This window comes from Wolffia australiana, chromosome 5 (assembly GCF_029677425.1).
Source record: "Wolffia australiana isolate 7733 chromosome 5, ASM2967742v1".
Classification (NCBI taxonomy): Eukaryota; Viridiplantae; Streptophyta; class Magnoliopsida; order Alismatales; family Araceae; genus Wolffia; species Wolffia australiana.
In genome coordinates, this window is record NC_135839.1 from 12,615,829 (window position 1) to 12,631,879 (window position 16,051).

Below are 16,051 nucleotides of genomic sequence, written 5' to 3' on the forward strand. Positions count from 1 at the left end.
GAGCCCCCATTCCATCAACTCTAATAGCCGATCCCACTTACGCATTTCGTCTCCCCATTAGCCTACTTTCATTCCAAAATAGTGAGCAGCCATTCTCTGAGTCCTATGCATGGAATCCACCACCTCATTCACCTTATTGTTCCACACGCTTCACGCCATATCCATCACAACTTGACTCCACCACCTTGCTTCCACTACCGAGGATATGCTTATCTCCCAAGTACGTCTATCTCCCTTTCCACGGTATCACTACGATATTGCCTCTTTGTATCTTTTCTATCAATAATTCGCTTTGCATCATCTAAATCTCGTTCTCCTATCTCTTCTCCCTAGACCAATGTGATTGTTATGACACTCATGCTAGTTGCGATAAAATATTTGAAAAACCATTCAAGTCATGGAAAGTGTTTCATTTGATGTTATCCTCCTTGTTTGATATACCAAAAAAAAAAACAAAAACAAAAAAAAAACAAAGAAGAAGCGAAAAAAAAAAGAGCTTGAAAAAAAAAAAAAAAGACAAAAGGAATGAGAAGGAGACAAAGAGAAAGGAGGGGTTTGACTTGCACCATTTCTGGTTTTGACTTTCAATTCAGGGCAAGATTGTCTTTCTTCTCTATATCATCACATTGGTCTCATCTCTTCTATCTCCCTCACTTCTTCTAAAAATCTTGGGAGTAGGTTATCCAAGGTAGCACCGCACCCGTTGGACCATAAATCTCTCATTGTTCATGCTCACCCTTATTCTTTCACAAAGTCTTATTCTCCCCCATCACAACTCTATCATAGATTCTTCTCGTTGTGTTCCATATTCTGTGCTCAACAGGAGGAGGAAATGGCTTCTTCTATTCTTAGGAAAGAGAAAAGGCTAATGGAGAAGCAAGTACTAGGTGGCCGCCACCCCGGGAGAGAGTGATCTTGCTCGCTAGAGATGTGAGGTCAGCTGCACATGAGTGGAAAGAGTTTACCTGAGGAGTATAGCATCATACCTAGAAACAAGTACACTCCCTTCTCATCCACTTAGGCATCCAAGCCAAGGAGAAAGAAACCCCGCATTCCTGAAAAGGTTGGAGCTCAAAATGTCATTTAGTGTTTTAGTTCGGCTTGTGATTGATACACTTAACACTTCCCACACTTGTTGTCTGACCTACAGGATGAAAGAGATGATAATTCAGCAAAGTACTTAGATGTTGCTAAGGGACTAGCAATGTCTAAGTAGGGGGGTATATGATAACACCCTAATTTCGGTCTTTATTTCATGTTATTAGCATGATTTATGCATTTAAAAGGCTTCAAAATTGAGTTGTTATCATATATTTACACGAAAATAATGCTTTCAAGTAATTTATGATTTTTCCCTAATTTTCTGTTAATTATATGAATTTGTAAGGATTTATTGAAGCTTGAAATAATTATTTTTGGATGAAAATGGCACATTAAAAATTTTATTTCGACATTTATCAACATGGGAATGAATCAGGGAATTTTCTAGAATTTTCTAGAATTTGTTACGAATTTTTAGGAATTTTCTGGGATTTATTTCAAGAAGAAATGCAATTATTCTATTAAAAAGGGCATATTTATAAGAGAAAAAAATGTATTTATGCAATTTCTAGACTTTTCGGGGCCTTTTTGCAACGTTTCGTTGCAAAAAGACCCTGAAAACTGCTCTCGGTCGCCATGGCAAGCGTAAGGATCCAATTTAAAATCATTCAGGGTTTATTTGCAATTGCATTATTAATTTTAGAGAAAATTGGAGGAGAGAGAGTGCCGAAAGGACATATATACAAATACCTCTGGGCGGCGTCAGATATCAATAATCTGTTTTATGAAGGGCTTTGTTGAAAAAGCGCGCCGGTGCCTTCCGCCGCGTCGACGTGGTGAAATCATAGCCGTTGGATTAAAATCCAAAGGATATGAGATGTGCACTACACGCAGGAGGTAAGTACACCGCCCGTGCAGCGCATACAACGCGCGTGCATGGGTGGTGATGTGGTGACAGTTTAATGGATATGGTATAAAGAAACGCACCGTTACGTGCGTAGCGATGCATATGCAAATCCTGCTTTTCGATTTTCTTTTGTTTTTTCTTTTTTCGCAGGTGGGGTACGTGGCGCACTGAGAGAGAGCCCGCCAAAGAAATTTGATATGCGGCAACCAATAGGCTGCTGATATTTCAGATTTTGGGGTAATTAGTGATGAGCTAACTTCACTAATTAGTGTCGTTGGTTTGTCCGAATTAAAACAACAAAAGTTTATAATAACCTTACTAGCGTAGGGAGAGTAAGGGTCGATCCACAGGGAGCAAGGGTTTTTTTCTTAGGAATTTGTGCTTTAGTTATGTATTTTTTAATAATTTTAGAGGTAGGTTTACTACATATGAAGATAAATAACTAATTAAATAAAAATATATAACAAAGAAAAATAAAATATTATTATAATATTATAATAATATTAATAGGCAGAAAATAATTTTTTGGTATTTTTTAGGAGTATTTGAAAACTAAAACAAAATAGGAAATGAAACAGTTTGGCGCTTTGGACTTAGTCAAAATTTGGCTAAGTCCGGATGCCAAATGGGGAAGGTGCCTTGGTGGAGGAGAGAGAAACAATGGACTGTACTAAAATCACTCTAGAATGAGTTCTAGAACGAATTTTAGAGCATGATTGGATGCACTGGAACCTTCTGGATATTGGCTAGATGATCCAAGACTAACCAAAAGACAAAAGACGAATAGAAAATAATGAAAAAGGAGAAATAATAAGGTAACCTCTTTGACACACCCGCTAAGGTCCAAGGGACTTCTTCTTCTCCTTTCCACCAGCTTCTTCAGCCCTGGATGCTTCCTGCTCAGCCTGGCACTCACTGAGGTGAATGGATCTATGACTCAATTGCACTTAGGCGACCAAACATTACTTTGGATTGAATCACAAGATGAATTTTACAATACGGTGAAGGGGTTTATATAGGGAGAGAGAGCAAAGGAGAGCCATTGGATTTTTAATACAATGGATGGCCAGATCTTCTTTTCAGGTCATGATCCACGTCCATTATGGTCCTCCAATCAGCATTGAGACCTTTGAAATACCCCCTGGACGTTCAAGGCTTCTTTCCTTAATTAGCATTAAAGGTGCTATCTTTAAGTCTCCACCCTTGGATGTTTTGTGGATTGAATGCCTGGATCTTCTTCTCTGGCTTGGATCCACGTCCAAGGTTGTCCTCCAATCATCATTTAAGCCCCTGAAATATTCATAAATAATCGTGACTTGACCTTCCCCTTGCCCTCCTTTCTTTGGCCTAACATGACTCTCATAGTGGGCTGATGACTCTCAAATATGTCATCAAATAATTAAACTTTTTAGTTTTCACTCATCAAAATTATAATGTTAATTCATGCTAATATCATGCATATGCATCATTTTATGAAATCAATAACCCCACTTGATCCTTTGAATCAAGTGGAATATATTTAACATTTTATGGTTAGTAAACATTCAGAGACAGGTTAAGAAGATCAAGGAAAGAGACGAGGATCAAGAGGAGCGGGCAAATATTCAAAGAAGCAGAAATTACGAAAATGCCCCTAGGCATGACTTAAGAGAAACCTATAAATACTCTCTTGAGAGTTGATTTTAGGTTGTCCAGAATTTTCTCTAAGGAAGCTAGGGCTTGGAGAGGAAGGTGTTCTGCAAACCCTCCAGTAGCTGATGAGCCATTGGAGCTGGGAGGAGAGGCAAGCTGAAGAGTACCCGCTCAAGAAGATCGCCGACTCGCCGGACAGGACGTGACACGAAGCCGGAGTGATGGCGCGTCACCACCGGACGTCATCGAGCCAGCAGCAGAGGAGCAGCAGGACTTCCCCGACCCAGCACCCGAGGAGCCGGCACTACTCAGCTCGCCACCGAGACGAGTCCAGCCACCACGACGAGCCGCTGCAACAACACACGATCCCGCATTCCGTTACTCGGCATGACGCGGACGCCGACCACCGGAGCACACCGTTACAGTCAGTTACTTTATCTTATAGTTTTCCCTTTATTCGTATTGTCGTGTAGCGGGGGAAGGGCCCATGGGAGGAACCCTTTCCCCCCTTTTTTTTTATGTTGGGCCTGACAAGCCCGTTTCCTATTTTCTTGCTTATTTTCTCTCCCTTTTATTTTGTGTTATGGGACTTAAGGAAGGGCCATCTTCAACCATATATAAGGGGAAGAGGTGGGCTCTTCCCTTACTTTGACCTAAATTTTGAAGAATGGTATTTTGAGAAGAAGGGTCAGGTCGTGGAGAAGAATAGAAGAAAGAAGAAGAAGAGGAGAAGGAAGAAGAAGAGGGGAGGAAGAGGAGAAGGGGGAGAGGAAAGAGGAAGGGCAGCCGCCGCCACCGCCGCCGCCGCGCACCCGCCGCCGCACGCCCGCCGCCGCGCGCCCGCCGCCGCGCGCCCGCCGCCGCACGCCGCCAGCGCTCCGCCCGCCCAGCGCCGACCGCTGCCGCTGCGCGACCGCAGCCGCCGCCCGCTGCTGCGCGCCGTCCCGCGCGCCCGCCGCCGCGCCACCGCCGCCGCGCCGCGCGCGCCGACGCGCCGTCACGTGCGGCCTCGCGTGCCGCGCGCGCCGCCATCGCCGCCGCGCCCGTCGCCAAGCGCCACGCCCGCGCGCGCTTCGCCGCGCTGCCGCCACGCGCCCGCCGCCACGCGCGCCACCGCCGCGCGCCGCCACGCCGCGCGCCACTGCTGCGCGCCGCCGCCCGCGCCGCCGCCGCGCCGCTGCCGCGCGCCCACCGCCACGCCGCCGCGCTGCCCGCGCGCCGCCAGCCACGCGCGCCTGCCGCGCGCGCCGCCGCGCCGCCGCCCCGCCGCCCGCGCGCCCACCGCGTCGACCACATCTCCCCGCATCGCTCCGCGCTGACTGCGCACGACCGCCCCTCCGCACCAATCAACCTCCGGCGCACCCGACAACTCCCTCCTCCGGAACCAGTTGGTGCGAGCATCCCGTCGCCAGCGCGACGAAGGTACTCTGCTTTCCCTAGCCTCTTTCGTCATTTATTTCCGTCAGTATTCTTTCGTATTGCCTCCACCGCGCTCGGGTTAGATAGGTGAGTGGGACAGATTGAGAGAACGACGAAACAAAGACGGCGTCTTACCTGTCGGTGCAGTCGGGGCGCCCGAGCGTGTGAGCATTCCAGTGGGAGCTACCCCATTCGACGGCGTGCGCGCCCTCGACCCACCTCGGGCGACTTGGAGGCTGGACCGACCCAGCTTGGCGACCCGTCCCGCTCGGGTTGGCTCTCGTAGCTTGTCGGCGCATTGCACGCGTACGTTGTAGAATCATCGTCCTCGTCGCCGTCATACATATATTTCTGTTCTCCGCATATCCATCGGTTGGCGTCGTGGGCGTAACCCGATTAGTTAGCGATACGACACCGAAGTTCCTTCCTTCGGTGGCGGTCGGGACGCCGTTGAGACGGCGTCCGGCATCAAATTGGTATTAGAGCCAGGTTGTGGTCGCCCACAGCACATCTCCGACTTCGCAGCGCATCGCGTCGCATCGCAGCTAGGGCAGCGCATCCATCGATGTTACGTGCATGCATATCGGGACCCAGGAATGGCCGTGAGACGCGATCCGCGCGGATGGCGCAACGCGGAGGTTCTACCTCCCCGGCGAGTCGAACCGTCGCGAGGCGAGAAACAACGAGATTGCCCTCTCGGGACCTCAACCGGCCTCGCGGTTCGCGAACCTACCTTACCCCATATCGAGGACACGCCGGTCCCACACGGCGTCACGGGTGCTCAGGCGCGCATCGAAATCACCGGCATCGCCGGTGGTTCACGCCGATCCCAGCACTCCCCACGCGGCACACGCGCGTCCTCGGCGACTCCCGATCGAGTGACTACGAGACCGGGATACCACGAGGCGGCGACCCCGCGGAAATCTCCGTCGTCGAGTACTCCTAGAGCGACCCTGCGGGGTAGAGGGCGGGCGACGGCGCCACTCGCCAGTACCCGCCAAGAGAAGAACTTCCGGAAGACCAAGGAGCTCCACGTCGCGCGCCGGCAGCTAGGGCGGGCGCTTGGAGCGGATGCTCGCCGACACCCGAGTGTCGAGCACGGAGTTGGCGGGACCGGTTGCACGAGGCCCCCTCGCCCCCTTACGGGGCTGGTAGACCGAATACCGTGGTCACCCGACCCGGACCTTGCTGATGATTACGAGGTCCCTGATCGCCCGTTTCTGTACACGCCACCCGATGCGCCTAGCTAGGAGCCCGTCGCGACCCACAGGATGTCCACGCTTAGGACATGCATCGCCAGCGGGGCGACTACACCCGTGGCTCTGACGGGGTCCCTTATGCTCGACCTGATCTCCCTATCGTCGGTGCAGCGCGACCGAGCCGTGACTATCCGGCTCGTGGGGTTCGACCCGTTCCTCCCGTGGTCCGTGGTTCGACGAGCCACCGGCGCGCGAGAGACTACCCACGGCCGCCACCCCGCCATATTACGGGGCTGGCGGTGCATGCCCACCACCACATCGCCCGGTGCCTGGGGACCGAGCACGCGGGATGGTCGTCCCTACCACGGGGGCGACCGCGGACCACGACCCATTCCGCCCGTCGCCCCATGGACCCGCGGCGAGGACTACCCGTGCCCGGCGGCACTATGATGGCAGCGGCGTCGGCGTGAGGAGCATCGTGCACGCATCCAGAGGAGCGTGCGCGCCGACGTACCCGTCTACGAGGGCGCGAGGAAGCCCAAGGAGTCCATGGACGGCGAATCAAAAATGAACTCGTATTTCTGGTGGTACAGGATGGATGACGACCTTTGCGTCGAGTACGCGGAGAACGCGGCAGCGGACAAGCCAAGATCTTCTGGGAGAATGAGCAATTCTCGGCGAGCAGCGAGACAGCCCATCATGTCGTGGGCAGAAATGGCGCGGAAGCTAAGGAACAAATCGTCCTCGTCGGTACCAGATGACACTCTTCCTCTCGTGGCTCGACCTTAAGCAAGGTCGACTCCCGGTGTCGGAGTACATCGAGGCTTTCGAGGAATGCCGGATGCGTTGCCGTTTCGTGGAGGATCCCCGCGTCATCATCGGCCTCTTCGCCCACGGCCTTCGGCCCACCTTGCGCAGCAAGGTCCTTGACTGCCAACCGGCAGAGGTCGACGAGGCATACCACCTAGTGGAACACATGGATCCGCCTGTCGAAGACACCCCGGCACCCAACGCGCACACCACGCCGCGAGTTCCTACGGTTCGGCTTGCACCGCTCGTTCCACCCTACCGCGACCACTCGGGTCGCACCGGTCACCGGGGGCCAAGGAACGACCCCAACCACCTCAGTGGGGTCTACCCCGCAAGCCCGGGCCTCGACCGGCGATGCCCCGGCCCGTAGCGCTGCACCAAGTCAAGCACACATCACGTGCTACAAATGCCAAGGACGAGGGCACCGGGCACACCAATGCCCATCTACACTTTTGATTGATGTCGGAAACCGAACAGGATTATTACGATGGAGCCGACGTACCCCAGGAGGACCACTATCACGGGAACGAGGAATGCGCCCTTGAGTACGAGGAGCCCGATGGACAGATAGGATTCATCCAGATCATCGAGGCGCGAGGAGCCCCACCCGTGACAGGCCGTGCGTCCGTCCGGCCGTTAGCCAACATCGCTGTCGACACACCCGGCAGCAGTAGAGATAGGATATCACCGCGGGTTGACAACTCCGCTAGACTTCCACGGGCTGCTCAACAGCCGACACCGTTCGTTGATGCGGCCACCCGTACATCGATCTTCTACACGTACATCAAGATCAACGGCAAGGCGTGCAAGGTGATCGTGGATAGCGGTAGTTGCATCAACGCGATCTCAGATACTATGGTCAGCGGCTTAGGGTTGACTTCGATAGAGCACCCCACGCCGTACGACGTTTCGTGGATCGACGCTTCATCACTATCTGTGAAGCGTCAGTGCCGCGTCCCCGAAGGTGAACACATACGCCGAGGGCGTACTCGTGATGTACTACCCGCGAAGGTGGGTAGCATCATCCTCGGACGGCCATGGTTATATGATCACGACGTCACCTTAGCAGGTAGCGTGAACACCTGCTCCTTTATGCACCAGGCGGCGAGTTACGTGGCACCCGTACACCGCGGCCGCCAGCAAGCGGCGCGACCCGACCAGTAGGGTTAGTGATAGTCAGGACCCTTATTCACTCGCGACCTTGGCGCGAGGGTGACGATACACCTATGTGTCTGGCGTCACCCTTGACGTCCTGCTGACAGTGCAGTGACCCCTCGCACCCAGAGGTTGAGGCTCTCCTATCGGAGTTCGGAGATGTCTTCGGAAGAGCTACTGCGGATTACCCCGATGAGGAACATACAACATGCCATCGACTTGGTGCCCGGCGTCGCTCGAACCTACCGCATTACCGCATGGAGCCGCGAAGTATGCGAGGAGTTGCTACGGCAAGTGAGGAGCTTTGGGGAAGGGCCTCATTCAAGAGAGCATGAGCCCTGCGCAGTACCCGCTCTCCTAGCGAAGAAGGATGGCACGTGGCGCATGTGTTGCGATAGCGTGCCATCAACAAGATAACGGTCAAAGTACCGTTTTCCCATTCGCGTGTGCAGGATCTATTCGACATGATGGCGGGATCCACTATCTTCTCCAAGATAGACTTGAGGAGTGGGTACCATCAAATGCGGATCCGTCCGGCGAATGGAAGACCGCCTTTAAGATAAAGGGCGGTTTATATGAGTGGAGGGTTATGCCTTCGGCCTCTCCAACGCGCCCGGTACCTTCCAACGTCTCATGAACGAGGTACTCTGGCGCCTTCATAGGAAGTTCATGGTCGTCTCGCCGGCGACATCCTCGTCTACAGCAGATCCAGAGGCGAGCATGCAGACCACCTTCGGCAGGTCTGCACCATCCTCTGGCAGAGCAGCTCTCGCCCACCCCAAGAAGTGTAGCTTCCTTGCGTCCGAGGTTGCCTTCTTAGGGTTCATCGTGTCCGCCCAGGGCGTTGCCGCCGACCCGGAGAAGGTCCGGGCCATCACGTCGTGGCTGACCCCGGCAAACATGCACGACGTTAGGAGTTTCATAGGACTGGCGACTTTCTATAGACGATTCATACGGAATTTCAGTTCCGTTACGGCCCCCATCACCGATTGCCTCAAGGAGGAGTCGTTCGCCTGGACACCGGCAGAGAGAGCTTTCCAGCAGATAAAGCTCATGATGACACAGCGCCGGTACTACGGCTTCCGACTTCGAAAGTGTTCGAGGTTACACGCGATGCCTCAGGTATCGGCATCGGAGGCGTCCTCAGCCAGGAGGGCCACCCCGTCGAGTTCTTCAGCGAGAAGCTGAATGATGCAAAGCTTCGATACTCCACGTACGACAAGGAGTTCTACGCGGTCATCCAAGCCTTACGGCATTGGAGACACTACCTCCTATCATCGGAGTTCGTGCTCTTCTCGGATCACGAGGCGCTCAAGTACCTGCACTCGCAGCAGAAACTGGCGATCGGCACGCCAGGTGGGTCGGTACCTACAGGACTACACCTTCGTCATCAAGCACAAGAAGGGCAAGGACAACGTTGTAGCCGGCGCCCTCGGCGGAGGATTCACGTGCTCAACGTCATGAAGGTGACAGTCTTGGGGTTCGAGACCATCCGAGATGGGTACGATAACTGCCCTGATTTCGGCCCCATCATCGCGGAAGTCCGACGAGGACCATCCCAGGATTACAAGGACTATGTCCTTACTGACGGATACCTGTTCTCTAAGAACAGATTGTGCGTACCCCGCACATCACTACGTGACTTCCTCACTTGGGAATGTCACGCCGGAGGCCTTAGCGGTCATTTTGGCCGCGACAAGACGATCGCCGCCATGGAAGGCCAATTCTACTGGCCTTCCCTAAAGCGCGATGTTGGCAACATAGTTGCCCAGTGCCGTGTATGTGCCTTGGCCAAGCAGGTCAAGAAGAGCGCCGGACTTTATACCCCATTGCCGACGGCCGGCGTCCCCAGGACGACGTGAGCATGGACTTCGTCTTGGGACTGCCCGCACGCGGGCACTCGACTCCATCATGGTAGTCGTGGATAGGTTTTCGAAGATGGCCCACTTCGTGCCCTGCGCGAAGACGTCTGACGCCGTGAAGGTCGCCCAGATCTTCTTCCGAGAGATCGTGCGCCTCCATGGCCTGCCATCCTCGATCGTGTCCGATCGTGACGTGCGCTTCACGAGTTACTTCTGGAGGACCCTGTGGAGCCTCTTGGGCACGAAGCTCAAGTTCTCGACTGCCTACCATCCGCAGACCGACGGTCAGACGGAGGTGGTCAATCGTAGCTTGGGCAACGTGCTCACGTTCCTCGTGGCGAACACCTCGCGTCTTGGGATCTTGTCATACCACGCGCTGAGTTCGCATACAACTCCTCGGTGAACAGAACCACCGGGTTGAGCCCCTTTGAGATCGCCTACGGCCAGGCACCCGTCGACCCTAGACCTAGCTCCCATAGATCCTCATGTTAGGGTTTCCGAGGGCGCACTTGCATTTGCCCAGCATGTCTCTGCATTACATCATCGCATTCATGATAGGATCACGCAGCAAAATGCATTGTACAAGCAAGCCGCCGACTTGCATCGCCGACCCGAGCATTTGGCGTGGAGACCTAGTGATGGTCAGACTCAGGCGAGAGATACTCTCGGGACGGCAACGGCTGCATGCTCGCAGCGCCGGCCCGTTCGGATCCTCCGTAGAGTGGGCGACAACGCGTATGTCGTCGAAATTCCTCCTACGTGGGAATAGGCTCTACATTCAATGTGGCGGACCTAGCTCAGTACCGGGCCTTATTCCTCCCCACTCCCAGCCTCTCTAGACCCCTTCAGCGTGAGTGAGTTTGCGACACCACTCCCCAATTGTTTCACCCGATAGGCACGAGGCAATCGATTGTGTACTGCAGGAGGTAATTGACCATGCCGGTGGGGAAGCATCGAGGAGATTCCTAGTACGTTGGGCGGGCCACACCTGCGCGGATGACACGTGGATTACAGAACAGGAGCTCCGACGCCTCCGTCCCGACCTCCTTCCACCGTCGCCGATCCTCCACCCTGACTCGCCGGAGTCGAGTCCTTCCCACCGGGAGGTTGATGGCGCGTCACCACCGGGCGTCATCGAGCCAGCAGCAGAGGAGCAGCAGGACTTCCCGACCCAGCACCGAGGCGGCACTACCCAGCTCGCCACCGAGACGAGTCCAGCCACCACGACGAGCCGCTGCAACAACACACGATCCCGCATTCCGTTACTCGGCATGACGCGGACGCCGACCACCGGAGCACACCGTTACAGTCAGTTACTTTATCTTATAGTTTTCCCTTTATTCGTATTGTCGTGTAGCGGGGGAAGGGCCCATGGGAGGAACCCTTTCCCCCCTTTTTTTTTATGTTGGGCCTGACAAGCCCGTTTCCTATTTTCTTGCTTATTTTCTCTCCCTTTTATTTTGTGTTATGGGACTTAAGGAAGGGCCATCTTCAACCATATATAAGGGGAAGAGGTGGGCTCTTCCCTTACTTTGACCTAAATTTTGAAGAATGGTATTTTGAGAAGAAGGGTCAGGTCGTGGAGAAGAATAGAAGAAAGAAGAAGAAGAGGAGAAGGAAGAAGAAGAGGGAGGAAGAGGAGAAGGGGAGAGGAAAGAGGAAGGGCAGCCGCCGCGCCGCGCCGCCGCCACGCCGCCGCCCGCCGCCCACTGCGCCGCCGCGCGCCCGCCGCCACGCCGCCGCCGCGCCGCCATGCGCCACGCCCGCGCGCGCCGCCGGCGCCCGCCGCCAGCCGCCGCCGCCAGCGCGCGCCGCCAGCGCCCGCCGCCGCGCCGCCAGCGCCGCTGCGGCCGCTGCCGCCGACGCGCGCCGCGCCGTCGCGCGCCGCCGCGCCGCCCGCCACGCCGCGCGCCCGCCAGCGCCGCCCGCGCCGACGCGCCCGGTCGCGTGCGGCCTCGCGTGCCGCCGCCGCCGCGCCGCTCGCCAGCGCCGTCGCCGCGCGCCCACCGCCGCGCGCCGCCGCCGCCCGCCGCCACCGCCAGCGCCGCCGCCATGCGCCGCCGCTGCGCCGCCATCGCCGCGCGCCACCGCGCCGTCGCGCTGCCCCGCTGCCCCGCCGCCCCGCCGCCCGCGATGCCGCGCCGACGATCGCGCGCCCACCACCGTCGACCACATCTCCGCGCACGCTCGCGCTGACTGCGCACAACCGCCCCGCACCAGTCAACCTCCGGCGCACCCGACAACTCCTCCTCCGGAACCAGTTGGTGCGAAAATCCCGTCGCCAGCGCGGCGAAGGTACTCTGCTTTCCCTAGCCTCTTTCGTCATTTATTTCCGTCAGTATTCTTTCGTATTGCCTCCACCGCGCTCGGGTTAGATAGGTGAGTGGGACAGATTGAGAGAAGCGAAACAAAGACGGCGTCTTACCTGTCGATGCAGTCGGGGCGCCTCGGCAGCGTGTGAGCATTCCAGTGGGAGTTACCCCATTCGACGGCGTGCGCGCCCTCGATCCACCTCGGACGACTTGGAGGGCTGGACCGACCCAGCTTGGCGACCCCGTCCCCGCTCCGGGTTGGCTCTCGTAGCTTGTCGGCGCATTGCACGTACCGTTGTAGAATCATCGTCCTCGTCATCGTCATACATATGTTTCTGTTCTCCGCATATCCATCGGTTGACGTCGTGGACGTAACCCGATTAGTTAGCGATACGACACCGAGTTCCTTCCTTCGGTGACGGTCGGACGCCGTTGAGACGACGTCCGGCATCACGGAGTGATTGAGCTGGTTTAGCTTCGTATTCTTCTCCCTCTTGGACAACCTCGGTTGGGCTTGAAGCAACATGCAAGGTTCTTCAGCAATCTCCAACCAGAGTTGTTTATGTTTTAGTTAATCCAAAGTTTTTTGTGTTCAATTCATCCTACTGCTTGTTTTCCCTCAAAAAAATCTATAGCCCTCTACTGAATTTGCACTAGAATTTCTCACACGCAGCCAGCAATCAAACCGCTAGCGACCCAGGCCTTAGCCTAGGTCGGCAGCGGCTCAAACTGCTAGCAGCACTGCGTGCGCAACAGTTGCCCGCGCGCAAACGCTGCCTGCAGTTGCATACTACGTAGCAAGCCCGCGCGCAGCCGCCACTTGCAGCAGCGGCGCACGCAGGCTCGCCCGCGCGCAGGCGCCAGTTGCTGTAGTGGCGCACGCAGGCTCGTCCGCGCACAGTCGCCACTTGCAGCTGCGGCGCACGCAGGCTCGCCCGCGCGCAGCCGCCACTTGCAGCTGCGGCGCACGCAGGCTCGCCCGCAGCGCGAGCAAGCCTGCGTGCAGCAGCTGCCGCTTGCAGCAGCATCGCCAGCGTAAACGCACGCGCGCAGGCACGCCGCGCGCCAGGCACGCGTCTTGCGCACGCGCACGCGCAGCCGCAACAGCAACAGCCCGGATTATTTGAATTTAACGGATTACAGAATCCTTTAGAATTCCTTGATGATTTTCATATTTGATGCTCTTCTCAAAATGTTCCTGGAATATCTACAGAGATGTTAAAAATGAAATATTTTCCTCTAACTCTTAAAGATAAAGCGTTTGCATGGTATCGTAATCTAGGAATCACTTTTAATTCTTGGGAAGAGATGCAAGGAAAATTTCTGCAGAAATTTTACCCTCTATCCAAAATGAATTTTTATCGAAGAGAAATTCACAATTTCCATCCTCATGACAGAGAAGCCGTTAGTGAGTCATGGGAGAGATTCAATGATTTGTTGAGGAAATGTCCTCACCATGGCATTGAGCAATGTCAACTAGCGCAAATATTTTATGAATCTCTCTCTGATTTTATGAAAAACAAAGTAAATCTCGCTACGGGTGGAACGTTTTATACCGCATATGAGGATGAAGTTTTTGATATTTTGGAGAGAGTTGCAGAAACTGACTTGCAGGAGATTGGGGCCAATCAGAATGGGAGAAACCTACAGCCAAAAAGAGCAGGAGTTCTACAGGTTAACGCCAAGGAGGGAGAGCTACAAGCGGGCCTAAGGGAGACTAACCAGAAATTGGAGGAGCTCACCTCCACCTTGAAGAATGTCTTTTTAGGTAACTGTCCTATCATTAAAGCTAAGATCTGCTCTCTCTGCTTCAGCAGGGAACATGAAGATGGAGCCTGCCAAGCCATGGAAGAAGAGGTGAAGGCCTTCAACCAGCCGCAACAATCGTGGGCAGGTCAAAAGAGGCCAAATTTCCAAAACGGAGAGACCTTCCACCAAGGGAACAAGCCGGCAGCTCAATCTCCATTCCAGCAGAGACAACCATTCCAGCACAGGCCTCCACAACAGTACCAGGTTCCATCTCAGAACCAACCTGATTTTTCTTCACTTACCCCCGTCATTTCAGATTTGATTGAGAAGCAAAACCAAAAGTTGCGGGCGGAGATGGAGATGAAGATGCAAATGATGATGGAATTTCAAACAAAGCAAGTGCTGGAATCTCAAGAGCAGATGAGGAAGCTATTAGAGAGCTTCAGACCTGCACCACCTGAACACCAAGGTATAACTCCAGAATTCCCGTGCACATCGTATAAACTTCCCACGAAACCATTAGTAAATCCATGCAACTTGCATCATGTGCAGCACTCCATTCACGATGAGACGAATGGAGACAATCCTGAAGTTCTAGCAATCTCAAAATTGAGAAATGCATCATGTCGCCCGCGCGCAGCAGCGCCGCGAGCACGGTCGCCCGCGCGTAGCAGCGCCGCGAGCAGGGTCGCCCGCGTGCAGCAGCGCCGCGAGCAGGCTCGCCTGCACAAGCGCTCGCGCGTGCACAAACACCCGCTGGGTGTTTGTGAAATTGGCCCAAAGGGCAAAGGCAAATCCTCAGTAAGGAAAGCCTTACTGAAGATTTGCTGCACCGAGACTTTTAAAGAAAGCTGTGTCGTTTGTACCGAAGATCGTCTACCAGAGTTTATACTTGAGTATTGAGATCCAAAAGAACTGATTTGATAGAAATAATTCTTCTGTTGTTTTTTGCCGTCTCCCTGTGGATCGGCCCTCACTCACCCTAAGCTGTGAGGTTATAAATTTCATTGTATAAGCTCAATCCTCACACGTATTAACTGCTAAACAACCAGTAAAAAACACCTCAAAAATTGAGTCTATCAGTAGTCTAACCCGATCAATATGTTTCTTGGTTTACGAAATCGAACATCACTCCTCATCGTAGTAGTCTCCTATTGCTCATCAAGGGTTTCTAAACGGACATTCATTTCATATAATTAGCTATGAATTCACTCATCATTGCCCCTGTGACGTAATACAAGCCGTCCGATCCTGGCACTTCCCTCGTATTACATCATATTGGTATTAGAGTCGGTCGTGTTAGCTTTTGCTTAACACGGTCGGTAGCATATCACTCGAGATTTTTATTCAATTTACGCACGCCATATCTCAAAATTCATTTGCATCTATACCACGTCATTTCATTGCATTCATCATTAGTTAAACCCGCATAAACTGTATTAGTAGATCGTTGACCATAGCATGGTTCACCGCCGAACCTAGTGTCCGAATGCCAACATAGCTGAACGCGGCGAAGATTATGATAATGATCTCATCATAGGGGATCTTCTAACCGATGATCTATTAGGCAAAAATTTCAGACAGACCATTTGGAAAGCGAGGAAGTAGCTTCACCTCCTCCGCGCCTAGGAACCCGCTCCACGGGTTTCGTGCCTCCGAAGCGGGGCCACCTGCATCTCGGACATCCGAAGACCGACATTCCATCACCGCAGCACCTACCCGTAGGCCCTCGGTGAACGAGCACTATAGTGTCCCCCTGACCAGCAAGGTTCCCCAACGTCCCGGCAAGGCCCTAATGCCGGACCTTCCCACTCTGACGCACCGACCGCAGGATCCAGCGATGCACCTGCCCCGCTACAACAGGCCACCAAATTGGGAGAATGACTATGGAGAACGTCAAAGGACTCCGCCGCAACCGAAAGAGTATCACGCACCGAGATATCACGATGATCGTTCCTATCCACC

General features: G+C 54.1%; 1 pseudogene; it reads right to left on the reverse strand.

Annotated features, from left to right (window-relative positions):
- Positions 1-13,721: 13,721 nt before the first annotated feature.
- On the reverse strand, positions 13,722-13,800 carry LOC144703974 (small nucleolar RNA R71; annotated as a pseudogene).
- Positions 13,801-16,051: the final 2,251 nt, after the last annotated feature.